This window comes from Callithrix jacchus, chromosome 16 (assembly GCF_049354715.1).
Source record: "Callithrix jacchus isolate 240 chromosome 16, calJac240_pri, whole genome shotgun sequence".
Taxonomy (NCBI): Eukaryota; Metazoa; Chordata; class Mammalia; order Primates; family Cebidae; genus Callithrix; species Callithrix jacchus.
This window is the reverse complement of record NC_133517.1, coordinates 76071636-76089213: the sequence shown is the minus strand read 5'-3', so window position 1 is coordinate 76089213 and position 17578 is coordinate 76071636. Positions and strand designations below refer to the sequence as shown.

Here is a 17578-nt window from a genome sequence, read left to right as displayed (position 1 = left end):
CCGGCAACTCCAATACAAAGATCGATATGCTTTTGATTTAAACACTTTCTTAGTTACTGGTTAACTGGGGAAAGATTCACAGAGAAAAATAAAAAAAGGCATTACATAACCTTGCCATTCAAAGTCATTGTCATTGGCATCACCTGCGTGTTTGTTAAAACTAGAGACCCTGAATATCTTTAACAAGATCCTGAAGTGATTAGCACAGGCATTAATAATGAGAACCATTAAGAGGGAGGACTTGTTAAAACAGAGATCACGCAGTCGCACCCCAGCGTTTCAGATTTAATTTGTCTGGAGTGTAGCCTAGGCGTTGAGATATTTAAGAGCTCCTCAAGGAATTCCACTGTGAAGGGAAGTTTCAGAGACAGCAATACGGAGCTCTTCTGCTATACGGAGTACCTGCAGGAGATTTAGCAAGTTTGGTAAGTTAACAATAATGACTCAGAATTTTTTTTCCAGGTGCATTTTATCTTAAATAGCTCCATTAAATCCAGGTCCTGAGCTTTTCTGCAGTGACTAGGATGTTTGGACGTTCGCCAGCATTTTATAGGGTTGCCTGGCAAAACTCACTAACTATTGTCTATTTCCTCCCGAGCATTGTGCTTGCAATTAAATTATTAGCTACAAAGTAGGTGGATGCTTTTTTGAAAGTATAGAGATAGCTTTGTTGTCCGCAAAGAGCTAGTCTTTCTAAAGGCTTCCTATGATACCTGTAAGAAAGCACCACAAACCTTGCAGCTTAAAACAACACATTTATTATCTTAGACTTTTGTTGATCAGAAGTCCAAAATGAGTCTTACAGGGCTAAATTCAAGGTGTCAGTAGGGCTGCATCCCTTTTAAAGGCTCCGGCAGAGAATCCATTTTCTTGCCTTTTTCAGCTTCTAGAGGCCACCTGCATTCGATGGACGTGCAGTCCTTCCTCTGCTTTGAGAGGTGCCACTCTAACCCCTGCTTTCATCATCACCTCTCTTTTTCTGGCTCTGACTTGCTTGTCACCTTCATGCAAAGACAAGCATTTGGCCCACCCAGATAATCCTGAATAATCTCTATATGTTAAAATACTTAATCACATCTACAGAGTCCTTTTTGCCATGTAAGAAAACATGCTCACAGGTTCTAGGGATGAGACATGGATATCTTGGGGACAGAAGAGGTGTTATTGTATCTGCCACTTACAGTTAAATGTGTCAAAAAATATTGCACTCAGTAGCAATAACTTTTTAAAGAAGAATGTATTAAAACAATCATGTATGTGTGAACCAAATAATCATTGTGGTTATTTAAAATACATAGAGGAAGATTTGCATTAATCACTGCATTTTCATGCAGCTAAGATTTCTTTATTTTAATTGTTCTCACATTATTTTGCAGAAACTTCCCTCTCTATCCTCCCCTTTCTTTTTTCTTTTTGAGACGGAGTTTCACTCTTGTTACCCAGGGTGGAGTGCAATGGCGAAATCTTGGCTCACTGCAACCTCTGCCTCCTGGGTTCAGGCAATTCTCCTGCCTCAGCCTCCCGAGTAGCGGGGATTACAGGCACATGCCACCATGCCCAGCTAATTTTTTGTAATTTTAGTAGAGACAGGGTTTCACCATGCTGACCAGGATGGTCTTGATCTCTTGACCTCATGATCCACCCGCCTCAGCCTCCCAAAGTGCTGGGATTACAGGCGTGAGCCACCGTGCCTGGCCTCCTCCTCTTTCTTTACTGGACCTTACTCGCTGCCTAAATCTCTCATCCGTTTAAACAAGTTAAAGTTGTCTTCTGCTGCAGGTATTCATTATTTATTCCAGATCAGGGATTTTCAGTCTTGGTTACCCACAGCAATGACCTAGGGAGTTCTGAAAGAAATCCAGGCTCCAAGCCACGTTAATGACCAATTAAATCAGAATCTTTGGGGAGAAAACTCAAGTAGTACTGTATTTCTTTTCTTTTTCAACTTTCATTGTACATTCGGGGGTACACATGCAGGTTTGCTACATGGGTAAATTGCAGGTCACTGGGGTTTGGTGTACAAATGCTTTTGTCACCTAGTCAGTGAGCATAGTCCCCAATAGGTAGTTTGGTTACTCCTCCCATCTTCCACTCTCAAGTGGGCCCCAATGTTCATTGTTCCCCTGTTTGTGTCCGTGTGTACTCAACATTTAGTTCCCACTTATAAGTGAGAACATGTGGCATGTAATTTTCTGTTCCTGCTTTATTCACTTAGAATAATGGCCTCCCACTGCATCCGTGTTGCTGCAAAGGACATAATTCCATTCCTTTTTTTATATATAGAGTCTCACTCTGTCACCCAGGCTGGAGTGCAGTGGCATGATCTCAGCTCACTGCAACCTCCACCTCCTGGGTTCAGGTGATTCTTTTGCCTCAGCCTCTGTGTAGCTGGGACTACAGGCATACACCACCATGCCCGACTAATTTTTTTGTATTTTTCGTAGAGACAGGGTTTCACCATCTTGGCCAGGCTGGTTTTGAACTCCTGACCTTGTGATCCACCTGCCTCTGCCTCCCAAAGTGGTGGGATTACTGGTGTGAGCCACCATGACCGGCCCATAATTCCATTCTTTTCAGAACTGCATAGTATTCCATAGTATGTATATACCACATTTCTTTATCTAGTCCATCACTAATGATCATCTAGGTTAATTATTGTCTTTGCTATTATCAATAATACTGTAATGAACATAGGTGTCCATATGTCTTTTTGGAGGACTAATTTATATTTTTTGGATACATATTCTGTAATGGGATTGCTTAGTCTAATGCTATTTCTGTATACAATCTTTGAAAAAGAGTTCACAAACTTGGAGAAATCACAAATTTGGGGAAATCTCCATACTGCTTTCTATAGTGGCTGAACTAATTTAAAGTTGCCTTGATTATGTCAGTGTGTATCTCAGTTTGAAAACTACTCCTTCAGAGTTTCTGTTTCCTCCTTCAAGCTGTATGCTCTCTTCCTAATTACTGAAAGAAAGAAGAAATCTACTTGGCACCCTGTTTGCTGAGCAACCCTCTGATGTTTTGTTTTTGTTGTTGTTTTCCAGCAGCCCCAAAACAAGTTTGTAGTCAGAAGTTAACCTAGCAGTATGTACACCCTCTTGAGAGTATAAGAACTTGGGAAATGCCATCAAGATACCTTTACCCGGTGCCCCAACACTGACAAAGCCAGTAGGAGTAGCTTGCTGGAGAGGTGAGCTTTGCCCAGGTGAATGTCCCGTCTTTCTTCTCTTCTCTCTAATACTGTCCAAGGATAACTTTGGAAATTAAGAACTCTTAATCTGAGAACACTCAGGGGCCAGCTTTTTGAAAAATGGACCTGAGTCACTCCTGGAAGGAGTCTTCTCTGAACCCAGATGAAAGGCATAAGCCACTCTCTGCACAGTGTTATTTTGTTTGTTTGTTTATATGTCCTGGAATCAGTGGCATCATAAGGTTATCGATGTACTTCCGTGTGGCAAATTTGAAACAGGCATTTCTATTCTTAATTACAATAACATTTGCTAATTTTACTATGATAGGCACCCTGTTAATTTCATTACCTATGCTGCTGTACTTTTTCATGTCTTACCCCTTTCCTGCTTAAATCTTCTCCATTAATACCACCTATTGACATCTAATACACTATATATTGTATTTATTTTATTTACTATATTCCTGCTACCATTAAAAAGGAGAACAGAATCTAAGAATCTTAGTTGTTTTCCTTTCTTCTGGCTACCACTTTATCCCTAGTATCTAAAGTAGTTCCTCACACACAATAGGTGCTTAGTAAAATATATTCAACTATATGCCAAAAATAAATTTATTCATTTGACATATATTTGAACATATGATTTTCATTCATATGAATGAAGGAATGAATTTTATCCTCATAACAGCCCTATGAGAAAAGTACATCATTAGGCCTGTTTTACAAGATGGTGAAATTGAAGCACTGGAAATTAAATTCTCAACTAGAAAATGGCAAAGAAGATTCCAAATCCAGGCAGTCTGACTCTCAGTCTATCCCCTTGACCACTGCTTTATAATGATTCTTTTCTTTATCAGCTACACAATTAAACATAATTCCCTTAAAAACAGTGCTGTGGGGAGAAGCTATTCGTCCCAGTCTGGCATGGTCCAAATATTGCCTCTGACAGCTCCTAAGTAGATGTTTTCTGGCAGGTAACATGCCATCTCCGAGTTCTTAGTTCATATGTAAAACAGGAATCTACCTCTCAGGCTTATAGAAATGACTGAGTGAGAGATGGTACATTTTCTTCTTCACTTCAACAGGCAAAGCTTCCCCCACCACATGGTAGCTTCCAGTGAGGCAGGCGAATGCAGGCACTTACTAAAGCTTTCAGGTCTCCCTACATTCTGACCATGTCAGAGCCTTGGACCAAGGAAATGGTATATGACATTTGGGGCTGAGAAAGATGTTTCAGGAGACACAAGTTGACTCATCCCCATATTTTGGAATATTTTCATGCAAAGGCGAAAGAAGTGCCCTTTTTGTCCCCAAAGATGCTACTCCTATCCGCTTTTGCTATGCATGATTTTATTTAGTTTTAAATGACTCTGTGATTTGAGAGATAATCTATGGCTTTGCAGAATATATATATGGATAAAAAACTAATAACTATATATTTTTTTCTGATGGATTTGTTTAAAAATGAAATTTTAAGAAATACCTGTTGTTGCATGGTTTTTGAGTCCCCTGGCCTGCTCTGTTGAATGAAGATTTCAAAATGATTATTTGCTGTGAATATTAATAATATTCACCATAAACAACATATGGTTCCATAGATCTGAGGTGTGATCAGAACATTTTCATCACCTAAGAAAGAAATCCTGACCCACTGGCATTCACTTTCTACTTGCCCCTTGACAGCTGCTAATCTACTTTCTATCTCTATCATTTGCCTATTCTGGACATTACATGCAAATGGAATCATACAATATGTGGCCTTTTGAGCCTGTTCTTTTATGCAGCATAATATTGTCAGAGTTTATCTATGTTGTGGCATGTTTCAGTACTTCATATTTTTATTACTAAAAAATACTCTACTGTATGAATATACTGTATTTTATTTATCCATTCATCAGTTGATGGACATTTGAGTTTCTCCTGCTTTTTGACTATTATTAATAATGTATGAATGTTTCCATATGTTTTCCTGTGAAAATACTATTATTTTGGATATACACCTAGCACTGGAATTTTTGAGTCACATGGTAACTCTATGTTTAATGGTATTTATTCATTTTAGCAAAATAAGCATTGTAAAAAATTAAATTCATTACATAATTTGAGTGGCAGAATGAAAGGGAGGGTCCCAAAGGCAGACAGTTTATATTTATTATCCAATTTAATCTTCACAATTGCGGTGAGATAGACATTTATATTTATGTTTTGTAGATGAAGAGACAATCTCGGAGAGATAAATGATTTATCCATTGTCCCACACAGACATAAATGGGAACGCAGTAATTTAATCCAGGTCGGAGGGACTCCAAATACTTCCATTATTGTGTTGCTTATTATAGCACAGCATACAGCTGGTTTACTCTTATTATTTTTTGGTGGTGGTGGTGGTAGTTTTCTGCTTCATTTTTATTTACCCCTATTAGACAAATTTGAAGATTTTAAAATTTGTAACTTTTAAGCTATGTTTTCTTTACTAAAAAGAAATATGAAGTTATGTTGTAGCCAGTCTTTCTTTTTTTAGGGGGGAGGGTCAGAGTCTTGCTCTGTTACCCAGGCAATGGTACAATCTCGGCTCACTACAACCTCCACCTCCCAGGTTCAAGCTATTCTCCTGTCTCAGCCTCCCAAGTAGCTGGGATTACAGGCACACGCCACCACGCCCAGCTAATTTTTATATTTTTAGAAAAGACAGGGTCTCACCATGTCAGCCAGGCTGGTCTTGAACTCCTGACCTCAGCTTACCCACTCACCTCGGCCTCCCCAAGTGCTGAGATTACAAACATGAGCCACCATTCCCAGTCTTTCTAGGCAGTCTGTCATGTCCATGGTTTACATCATTGAGCTTCTATGCCAGACAGACAGCAAATATTTTTTTAAAAAGAAACTGATAAATAATACATGCCATCTAATAAATTATAATAAATATATGCCTATATATGATAAACATAATACAATTGGTTTTAAAACATAGCCTTGTGGCAAATATACTAGAATGCAATTGTATTCTAGAGAGGTACTTTCTCTGCATGTCAGTGTTGCACTTTAACATTTCCTCAAATTCTCCAAAATAGATGTTGACATTACCAGAGATTTTTTTTCTGCAAATGAAAATAAATGGTACACCAAAATAGTAAAATCTATTGATAATGTTTACTTATTTTATTTATAATGGTTATAAATAGCCTTAAGATGTGCTTATGTTAATAAAGTTTGCAGATTTCCACAAAGCATAAAATTTTATTTTCTCTGATACTAACCATAGTATTATAGCTCATGTTTATGAAGTGGAATTCATCAAATAAAGTCATATTTTAATTTTTTCAAACATAAGTGATAATGCTAAAAGTGAAACTTAGTGACTAGGGAAAGCTTGATATGGATCAGGCAAAGTAGCAATTAATTAATAGTGTCTATTGCTTGCATCACTCAATGCTGTTCATTTGAATATTCCTACAAATAATAAACATGTGCCATGCATTAATGTATACATTAGCATGTTAGCAAAAACTTTTTGATCCTATAAAAAATAAAGGTATTAATGATGGCAACTCATGTAGTTATATTTGAAACATGGAATAATACTTTTAGTAATTGTTTGCTTTAAGTATTTCAGAAAAAAAAATTTCAAGGAAGCATAATTGATGGGAGATTATATTGAGAAAACGTATGTCTTTGTGTTTTCTCTCTTAAAAATGTCAATTAGAAGAAGATGAATTGAGAGTTGGGAACAAAAAGAAATGGAGTAAAAAAAGGTTTTGCTGATTCACAACATAGATAACCAGTAATTACTTAAATGTTTTAAAACTATTGCTTTACAAAATCAATTTCTTTAAATATACTTTGTTATTTAAAAAATTCAGGTTCTATGTCATTCATTTATTCATTAAATCATATAAAATTTTATTTAGCATCTACTTTTTAGCAAGAATGATGCTATTGGTGATGAATACAAACATAATTCCTGCCTTTTTGGACTTTGTGGTCTGTTAGAAAATTTTTGTATCAAGGGAAAAATTAATGGAGAAGATACTTCCTCCTATTCTATGACTCTTAAAAGCATAGTTCCTTATATCCTACCTTTGAAAGCCCTTCGCTATAATGTAATTGTTCCTCTATACAAGATTTTGTTTTTTCAAATAACTGTTTCTTCTACTGAGTGGTAATTAATGACAGGATAAAGCACCTATAGTGTTCTACAGTGGTAAAGGAAAATTAAAATATAAAAAAATTGGAATAGGTCATTCCAAATGGAAAAAAATGGCCATCAAAAGCTTGCTAAGTTGTCTTTATTTGTAATCACATAAAAATATCCCTAATGATAACAATCATGTCAAGAGGAACCAAAGCAATCCACTGAAAGGCATGGGCAGGAGCCGGTAAACAGAACGCAGAGCTTAGAGGGCAAAGAGGGAAGTTGAGGGAGCAAGGTCTTCAAAAACTGATCATTCTTACAGTAAGCATTTCTACCCACTGTCACTTTCAAAGACCCTATTGCATGGTTGTACCCAACCATTTAAGTGATTCTTTTCTTAGAATCAAGGAGCTAGAAGAGCCTGAAAGAATCACAGAGATCACCTCAGCATTTATCTACCAAGGAGAGTTTACTAATAAAAACAGGGAACTAAAATGCCAAAGGGTGTGTTTTATCTTACAATTTAATTATACCATATTCTCCCTTTTACTTTTAAATTTAAGGTGCATAACTCAATTGAATGCATATTTTATTATAAATTTGATGATAGTTTTGGCATTTATAAATTATTGTCTGAAAGAGCACCAGGCGATGTCTGGTTTATTTCCTTTGGTAATTTTGCCTGCTTCTGTTTGACAGAGGCATATTCATCTCAGGTTTCTGCTTCTTGCCCCTCACAATGAATGACCTTTTTTTTTTTCAGACATTTCCATTTCCAAATGCGATATTAAGTAACTTCAATAACGTAGAGGCAAATGTTAAAAGATAAACCTCACAAAAGAGTGTTCTTTTCAACAAATATCTTTCTTAGTGACAACTTTGGAAAGATCTCTTTAGTCTTTTTCATATGCTCACACACACATATGCACACTTTTAGTTTATAGGATAGTTTAAATGACATGTGCAAATAGCATTTAGTGAATCTTTTTGACATAGCAGTTTATGGCCTATGACGTGGCTAATGGGTCTCTGCTTTCATTGTTATGTATAAAATAAAGAAATATGAACATTTCACTGCTCACTAGGTGTCATTTTTAAAGAATATAATTGCCCCTGCATTCTAGGAGTACATTTTTTTCATCAGTCTTAGTCATGATTACCAATTCAGGGGCAAAGGTATGAGATAATCTCCAATTTTGTTTGTATTGCTCACAAGTAATCAATTTCATGGGCAATATCTTTTGCATGTCAAGTCTCTCCTTATTCCTTCTTCTTTCAACCCTCTAATCAATGCAGATGGTTTTATCCCACAGGATAGAGGCTAAAAAACTATACATGTAGTTAAGAAACTGAACACAGAGTAGAGTGCTACATTTTTATTCATATTGAAATATGGGATACTGTAGCTTCTGAAATAACTTCTATGCAATACTCATGCCACACAATTTATGGAAAAAAAATAAGTCTCATGGTTAAAGAAATTTGGAAAAATCTATATACTTTCTTGCAGGCTGGATTCTTTCTATATACAGAGATGGCTCAAAGACGGGGTTTCAGATCTTTGTGTTTGTGATGAAATAGAATACTCTGTTTCATATTTGGAAAAAAAAGAAAGTAGGATGCTAAGATTTAGCAAATAAAAATATAGGACACTTGGTTAAGTTAGAATTTCAGATTAACAGGAAATACTTAGTGTAATCCTATGCAATATTTGGAACACACTTTACCAAAAAGTTATTTGGGTATCTTGTAGCTTGTCCAGTAACACTATTAGAAAGTCAGTTACATGTTAGCATTTTAACTTTTTTGTTTAATCCCTAATTTATCATTGACAAATTTAGGATTTCAGAGAAAGCAGCATAAAGAAAGGAAACACTGACAGAAGGTGATGGAGAACAATGGATGCTCTTGTTTGGCTTGACCCCGCCCCCCACAGTAAGTATGAGGTACAGTTGGAGGAAAGAAAGATAGAAAAACATAACGGATATCTGTTGGTTTTTCTTGACCAAGACCCATATTCTTTATAATGTCAACAGTACTTCATTGGAAAGCCATTCCTAGCTACTCTCAGCCCTTCTAATGTGGGTGAGGTTGATCCAAAACCAGTCGATAAAGATGAGTAACTGATTTAGGCCTGAACATCTGGTGTGCTTCTACTCCCGGGCAACAGTAATTGGTTCAGGGAAGGACTACCAGCCTTGAGATTTTGTTGGCATGTTTTTAAAAGAGACATCACTACCCCTTGGGTTGCTGTATGGGTGGGATCTGGAGCCGAGGGGGCTGGAAGCCATTTTCTTCTCTCTTTGGAGAGGCTTCCTGCAAACAAAGCCAGGACAGATGAAGAAGCCTCACCGAAGGAAAGAGGGCAAGGTCATCCATGACATCACTAAAGCACTTAGACCTGGCTGTGGCTGAGGCCAACACTGAAATTAATAAACTAAATGAACTCCCTTTTTTCTTCCTTCCTAAACTAAATGAACTCCCTTTTTTCTTCCTTCCTTCCTTCCTTCCTTCCTTCCTTCCTTCCTTCCTTCCTTCCTTCCTTCCTTTTTTCCTTTTTTCCTTCCTTCCTTCCTTCCTTCCTTCCTTCCTTCCTTCCTTCCTTCCTTCCTTCCTTCCTTCCTTCTTTCCTTCCTTCCCTCCCTTCCTCCCTCCTTTCCTGCACCTCTCCTTCTCTCCCTTCTTTCTTCCTCCCCTCTCTCTCTTTCGTCTTAAGCCACTTTGAAGTAGGCCTCTCATAACCTAAGGATTCCTAATTTCCCCATAAAAATAGTTTAGAGTTGGATTATGAAAGACATTTTATTTCAGACTAAGGATTTAGAATTTTAATCTGTCTTAAATGGCAATTGCTGAGCAGAGAAGAAATGGGATTAGAGACTTAACCTGGGAAGGCTAACAAGAGGATGCATTAGGAGAAGGATTTAAGAAAGGAGTGTATTCATGGAGGCTGCTATCGTAGGCGAATTAACACTGGAACAGAATATCAAATACCCCATGTTCTCATGTATAAGTGGGAACTAAACATTGGGCACACATGGACATAAAGATGGCAACTATACACACTGGCGACTACTAGAGAGGAGAGGAAGCAGGGGAAAGGACTCAAAATCTAATTTTGGGGTATTGATGCTTACAACCTGGATGACAGGATCATTTATAACCCAAATCTCAGCATTGTGGGACATACCCAGGTAGCAAAACTGCACATGTACTTCCTGAATCTAAAACTTGAAAATAAATAAGAAGAAAGGAGTGTATCAATTACAAGACTATCAAAAAATTCTTTGGTGAACAGGTACAGGACACTAATCTGGTATATTAGACATACATGGATACAAGAGTAATTATAGGAAGGGAATTTAGATGTGACAGCTGATTAAATGATGGCAAGGGGGAGACATATTTTTTTATTCAATACTTATTTATTAAACTTCTAAGGCAGTGAAACTTATTATTAGGGGAACATCTTAAATTGGGTCCAGCAGAGATATGAAACACTCTTTTAAAAACTATATCCCAGAGGAGTTAAAGGGGCAGAATAAGCAACTGGAGGTTTGTGGTTTTATTATTTGATTATTATAAGGTTGTTATAGCTATTGCCAGAAGCTGAGAGACTTCCTCTCTGGACCTAGGTCCTATTTATCTTGCTGAATAAGCATCCATTTTAAAAAGCACAATCATTAATAACTGGTTCATTTGTATATTTTCCTAAACCACTATAATTTCCCAGCTAACATGTATGGCAGTTAAGCTTTTAATGGCCATTTATTTATTTCTGCAATATGTTCATTTTAATGTTTTCATTGAACAGCCAGACATTTATTAGTCATTTGTTTACCATTACACAAATTTATGGAACCGTTAAATGCACCATCTTGGTGAGCTGTCAGAGAAGAGTTATTGTGCAAAGAAGCATATTGTTTGGAATTTGTTAGAAGCTCATCCCAATACTATTAATTCTGTTTATTAGAGAACTGAGACTATGCAAGTAATCTCACACAGACATAAAAACCTGACTTGAAAAACATACTCCCATTCAAATTGAGAGGCTATCTCTTAGAGAAAAAAAAGGCTGAAAGAAGGTGGTTGTTTAGTGTTGAAACCCACATAGAAAAGGAATAATAGCTAAATAGCTGAGAGTTTAATAATATGCAAGACTCTAGATATAATATTGTCTTCGGTTCCATGTTTCTGAATGGCCAGTGGCAGGTCTTTCTGATAATTTAGTCATAATTCTATCTTGGGTGACTTCTAAGAAAATTCTTCATACTGAAAATTCTGTGTGCTGAAAATTCTCTCAGCATTTCGGTAAGTTTTTGAGCTATTTCCTTGATATTCATGATTGCTAAAACATGGCATTTTGGAAACAAGTGAAAGAAATAAAGTTACAAACATTTTAAGTGAGATAAATGTGTATTTGCATCCTGTCTCTGACTCTTCCTGCTGTGTGACCCTGGAGATCAGTGTCTTGAACTCTCTGTCTCAAGATCCTCATGTTTATGTTGGAGATAGTAATATTGACTCCATATAGTGATCAGAAAAACTGATATAACACACATAAAATATTTAGAACAAGGGCTACCACAGGAAGGATTTGGGGAATATTAGGTGTTAATACTATTATTATTCTCACAATATTATTATTATTCTCATTGTTTCTCTTTAACATTATCTTATCAGAGTGATGCTTCAGGACTAATGATTTATGCATTGCTTTGATTGATTTACCACTCGATACCTACATAGCATCAAAAAACATTTCTCCAGCCATAGTTAGAACACGATGACAACAGAAATGAATTTCTGCTTTTACTCAAGAGTTAAGTTAAAACTCTTGTTCTTAATTTAAATTCAAAAGTGGGATTTCTCTGCTGAGACTCTGAGTACTGTGTTTAAAGGCCGCATACAAGGAAAGCTATTTAAATGCAGGTATCCCTCCCTGCCCACGCATGGCTCATAGGTCAAGTCTGGAACATTAGTGAATTTCCCTCTTGGTTGAGTTCCAGCCCTTGCAGCTGAGCAAGGACCGAGAATCGCTGCCTCCTGCACATTCTCACCACCCACTGCCCTTCCATTCACTGAACACAATCTTCTTGCTTTCTTTGCTAAGAAGGAAGAAGCTGTTGAGTTCTACTTCAAGAATGAACTAACATCTTTTCCTTATCGCAGAGCATCCAGGGTATTTTAAGATGATGAAGAAAAATGGAAATAAGAGTGACAGGAGCTAACCAGATGACGTCAACAGCTGACAAATTAGGCCAAATGACCTCTAATAAGAATATAAATTAAATCGTATACATGGACTTTACTTCCAGATTCTAATTCATATAAGAATAAGACTACATATTTTTTTATAATAGATAGTTATAAAACTATATATTTCATGAAGTATTCATCAGCCCTCAACTTCACGTAGGCATCAGAATTACTATTGATTCTTTTGAAACTGTAACAGGCACCTCTAAACTCAATAGGTCTGGTAGCTCTGGGATGGGCCCAATAATTGTTTTTGTTTTTAAATTTCTGCAGATCATTCTGATGCAGAGCTAGGAGTACACACTACTGAATTATGAGGATTCTTGTGAGTAAAGTTTTGACAGTGGATGGCAAACGAACCTGCCAACTAGCCTAAACTATTATAAAACAAGACTTAGGGGTTCATGAGCTAATAAAGTATAGAAGTTTTTTGCAACAACTCAAAAGAAAACCAGATTCCCCCTGAAGGGTTTCACTAAAATATGTACTCATGTCCTTCGAACAGTGTGACCATTTCTTAACCATTTAAAATTACAGAGCCAAAATGATTTCTTGGCCTGTTGTTACCTGGCAATTCTTTTCGTTAGGTCTGACAGCTAAAGTGTGGCTGAGAGAGGAGAGGCAGTTCTATGATAAAAAGGTATCTTGGCGATTCAAGGTTTCTATGTTTGTTATAAGCAACCTTAGGATTGACTGCAGTCTGCTTTTAGTATTAATGTAATAAAACCCGAATTCAAATTCTATCTCTGAGTTTTCTCACCTGCAAAATAGGATTAATAATATGTAGTTTTTAGTTATAATACAAAGATAAGAGATATAGTCTGTTGGAAATCTATTCACCCAAAATCCTAGTGTTATTATCTAGAAATCCTAAATGTACTTTGCTTAGTTTTTGGATAGGTGATAACTACTTCCATGATCATTAATACTATACAGAAACTAAGCTTAGAGAACCAGGTACTAGAAGACGCAACGAGGTATTATCACTGGTTCTAGATAAAAGTCTGGAGGTAAGGTTATAGGAAGCCACCTAAATGTGCCCAGTGAAATCCCGTTCTGTGGCTGAATCTTTCTTAATAAGGGAAAAGCAGCATTTATTTTAGCAGTTATAAATGTTACCCAGAGTTTCTGACCTTTGTGTGTCAGTTTCTCATTTTACATATGAAAAAATGCAACAGGAAAATAAAATAGGCATGTTGATGAAGACAGTAGCATTTTCCAATAGAACAGTCAAATAGAATTACCTTCTAGTTATAAACTAAAACCAAAATGAATTGTATAGTTACTCAAGTAAGCATTTATTCTACATTTCAGCTTTCTGATGCCTTATTTGGGACAAATTCTCATAGCTACATTAACTTGGCCTTCAATTTTTAAGTTTTACAAAGCAAAGATGCTACCCTTATGGATTTTGGTGAACAAGTATCCTAGTTTGCCCAGGCCAAGGAGGTTCTCAGGATGCTAGACTTTCAGTTTTAAAACCAGGACAATCCTGGGCAAATGGTAACAAGTTGGTCACCCAATTTTTCATCCAATTCCCAGTTTCAGTTCCAGTTTATTTCACATTAAAGCCTCTCCTACAGCGTAATGTACAGATAATGATGAACTAAACAACAATGTGTGCAACTGCCGCATATGTAATACATCACCCCTCAATCTCAGCATGTGCTGAGGTGAGGTTAGAAAGACAAGGCATTCCACCAAAAGAAAAAGAATGGGAAGCCTACAGATTGAATTATCAACAATCATTTGTACTTGAATATTTATGAAAATTGTTATATAATAGGTATATGTTCAAAAGTACTATTGTGTGTGGAAGTGCCTTGAAAACTATTAACCCCATATACATATTGTGTATTTTTATGATTATCACTGAAAATTTTTTAAATGTCTATTGTGAGCATTATAATTTCTGTTATTTAGCAAGTACCTATAGTGAAGTAGCTGTTACTTAACATCTAAAGTATATGTTGATGCAGAGATCATCTATTTCCAAAGTGACAGGGATTAGTCGTTTAAGAAAATGTTTACAACTGATTTTCCTATCAGTATCTAAAAAGAAAAGAGGAAATTTCACAGAGAAAGGATAAGAGCTATTGAAATGAGTTTCCTTTTAATAGCTATAGTGAAAAAGACGTCACAAACCTCTGATGTTCCTGAATCAGCAATGGAAGGGTTAATTTTATTATAGATTTCACAGTACTGGGAAGTGTCAATTGATTAAGAGTTTGCAGTTAGAGGGTTTTAGCCAGTTACCCATCTGCTTCACAGAGGTTTGTTAACACAGCTGGAAAAGATGGAGTTGCCAAAGCTTTCTTATGCCTTTCAAGTCTCATCTTTTTTTTTCTCTCTCTCTCCCAGTAAAAGAGCTAAAAAAGTTAGAATGTCTTCTCCAAGGAATTAAGCAAGGGAAAAAAAAAAGGCATTTCTTCTCTATTCCTTTACCATTGCTAGATATTATTCATACTTAAATTATTAAAATATAGATAAAATGGAATTTCTTGCAGTTTTGAATTTGCCTGTTGCGCGCTCGCTCTCTCTCTCTCTCTCTCTCTCTCTCTCTCTCTCTCTCTCTCTCTCTCTCTCTCGTAAATTAAGTCTCTTCTGCTGGTTTTCAAGAAAACGTCATCACAAATTATCAAGAGATTGCAATCCCCACCCAAAAATTCTCTCTGCAGTGGAATCTTCCCAGCCCCAGTCTTAGATTTCAAATCCTATCTTTTGCACATTGATGAGTTTTAAACCATGTATATTCCTAAAATGGAGATATTCAAGAAGACACATTCTGCCAATTCAAGTTCTGGACTGGATTCGTTACATTTTAAAATTCAATTAAGACCTGCATTACTTCCTAAACATTACTAAGAATGATGACTAAAGGGTAAAGAGATGCTGAGTACTTGCCAAAGTGTTCCCTGGTTGTTTTTAAAACAATTTGCTTAAACCAAGGAATCACGCAGGAAAACACTATCATTCATTGACTGGAATGCAAGGTCTATGTTTGTATTTTCTTATGTTAATCATGCACTCACAATTATGCTTTAATGTAGCTATTATTTTTATCAATGAAAATGCTGGTACTAAAACTCAAATTACTAAGTCACATAGCTAGTGAGTGTCAGAATCAGGTCCACAGGGTTGAAAAATCAATTTATTTCCCACTATATTATCTTGACCAAACCCCAGGATTTTCAGCTTAGAAGGTTCTAAGTCATTTTACATGTGGTAAAGTGTATCTATAAGAAAGCCTCTTTATTTTTAGGTTTAAAGATGTGTGCAATTGCAATATGCTTCAATTCCTTGTCTTTCAGTTTCTCCATAAAAAGAATAATTGTCTTTTGGATACTAAAATTTTTATTTTATTTACTTAAAAAGGATTTATTATGAGCTTGTTATGTTCCAGGCACTGGAGTAATAGAGTTCAGCACAACTATTATGACTTGTGCCCTCAGAAAGCTTAAGTTTTATTAAATGATTTGTAAACTTTAGTGTCAATTTTAAAATGCCTGGGAAAATCTCTTGATATGATGATTCTGAACTCCTAGTATAGCACCCCGGAATTTTTATTTTAGAAAGCTTTCCAGATATGTTTATTTGTGGAAAAGTTTTCAGGGCAATAGTGGAAAAGATCTATTTTATTTTATTTATTTTTATTTTTATTTTTTGAGACAGTCACCCAGGCCGAAGTGTAGTGGTAGAATCTTGGCTCACTGCAGCCTCCACATCTCAGGTTCAGTACAGGAGCATGCCACCTTGCCTGGCTGTTTTGTATTTTTAGTAGAGACAGGGTTTCACCATGTTGGCCAGGCTGGTCTTGAACTCCTGACCTCATGTGATCCACCTGCCTCAGCCTCCCAAAGTGCTGGGATTACAGGTATGAGCCACAATGCCAGAAAAGACAGATTTTAAACAAACAACCAGATTACAAATTTAATTACAAATTGTAATTACATTTTAGGAGTAGACAGGATGATTTGGAAAACATTAAAAGAGATAAAGAACTTTAACTGGGATCAGAACAGGGAACTGATTTTTATTGAGGAAGGTTGGAATTAGCTAGGATAATGCCAGGATTGGGAGAAGAATGTGGACAAAATAGCAAGTAATGAAGAATTACTGCAGATTCTGTACACAAATCTGAGTTGCAATAATCTTCAAAAATACCATCATTCTCTTTGATTTGTGCAGATATTCAGCTTTACACAGTTAAGAAGCTTCATTTCCAACGGTATCAGAACAACAAAGGAATATGTTTTCTAACTGATGGGCTTTCATAGGCTTGCTTGCATTCCTGAACAAGGCCACAACTCTGGAATTTGCTTTCAAAGATTCCCAATGTTAAACAATATCAAAAGGCCAGATAGCTCACTGTAAATCCACCAAACTCGATCCATTCTCATCGTTTTGATGTGCTGAGGAACTTGCCTGATGACTACTTCCTGTGAGAAGAGTCTGACTGATCCTCAAGTTTCTATTATGAAGTGTCTAAAAGGCTATAAATCAAATGCTTAAGATCCAGGTGGGGGTGAGCTCTCAGACTCAAACAAGTAAGATTGTGTGGTCCTCATGAATATGATCATTTTGTGTGGCCTGTTGTGTCAGGGGGAGTTCTATGCTCTGTAGAGGACCAGTCTCTTTAGTATAATCCGTTCCTCTGAGGCTCTGGAATGGCTGTGGGACCCACACAGTGGAGATGTTGTCAGAGACCTCAGATGGCTCACTATGTCCGTAGGTTTTGCACAACCCTAATATAGAGTTCATTGTGTCATGATGATACTGTCCAGCTGAATGCATGATTTGTACAGTAGAGAAATGACAGGCCTTCACAGCCAAGCCTTCTCAGTAGGTGGCTTTGAGAGGCTCAGGACAGATTGGGGCTCTAAGACACTGGGTGGAAATAGGTAACCAGATTAACTTTACAGACTGTTAAATTCTCCCCCATCCCAAGGGAAAAAAGAACACAAAACCCTACAAATATTTTATCGTCTTTCCTT

The 17578-nt window shown here is 36.7% G+C and overlaps 1 long non-coding RNA gene across 1 annotated transcript in view; it reads left to right on the top strand.

The window, feature by feature from the left end:
• Nucleotides 1-281: 281 nt before the first annotated feature.
• The window catches only part of LOC118148539 (uncharacterized), a 78615-nt gene continuing 61318 nt past the window's right edge, over nt 282-17578 (top strand). Inside the window, exon 1 of the long non-coding RNA XR_004735370.3 lies at nt 282-425. This is a non-coding gene — a long non-coding RNA (uncharacterized LOC118148539). The remainder of the gene's footprint in view (nt 426-17578) is intronic.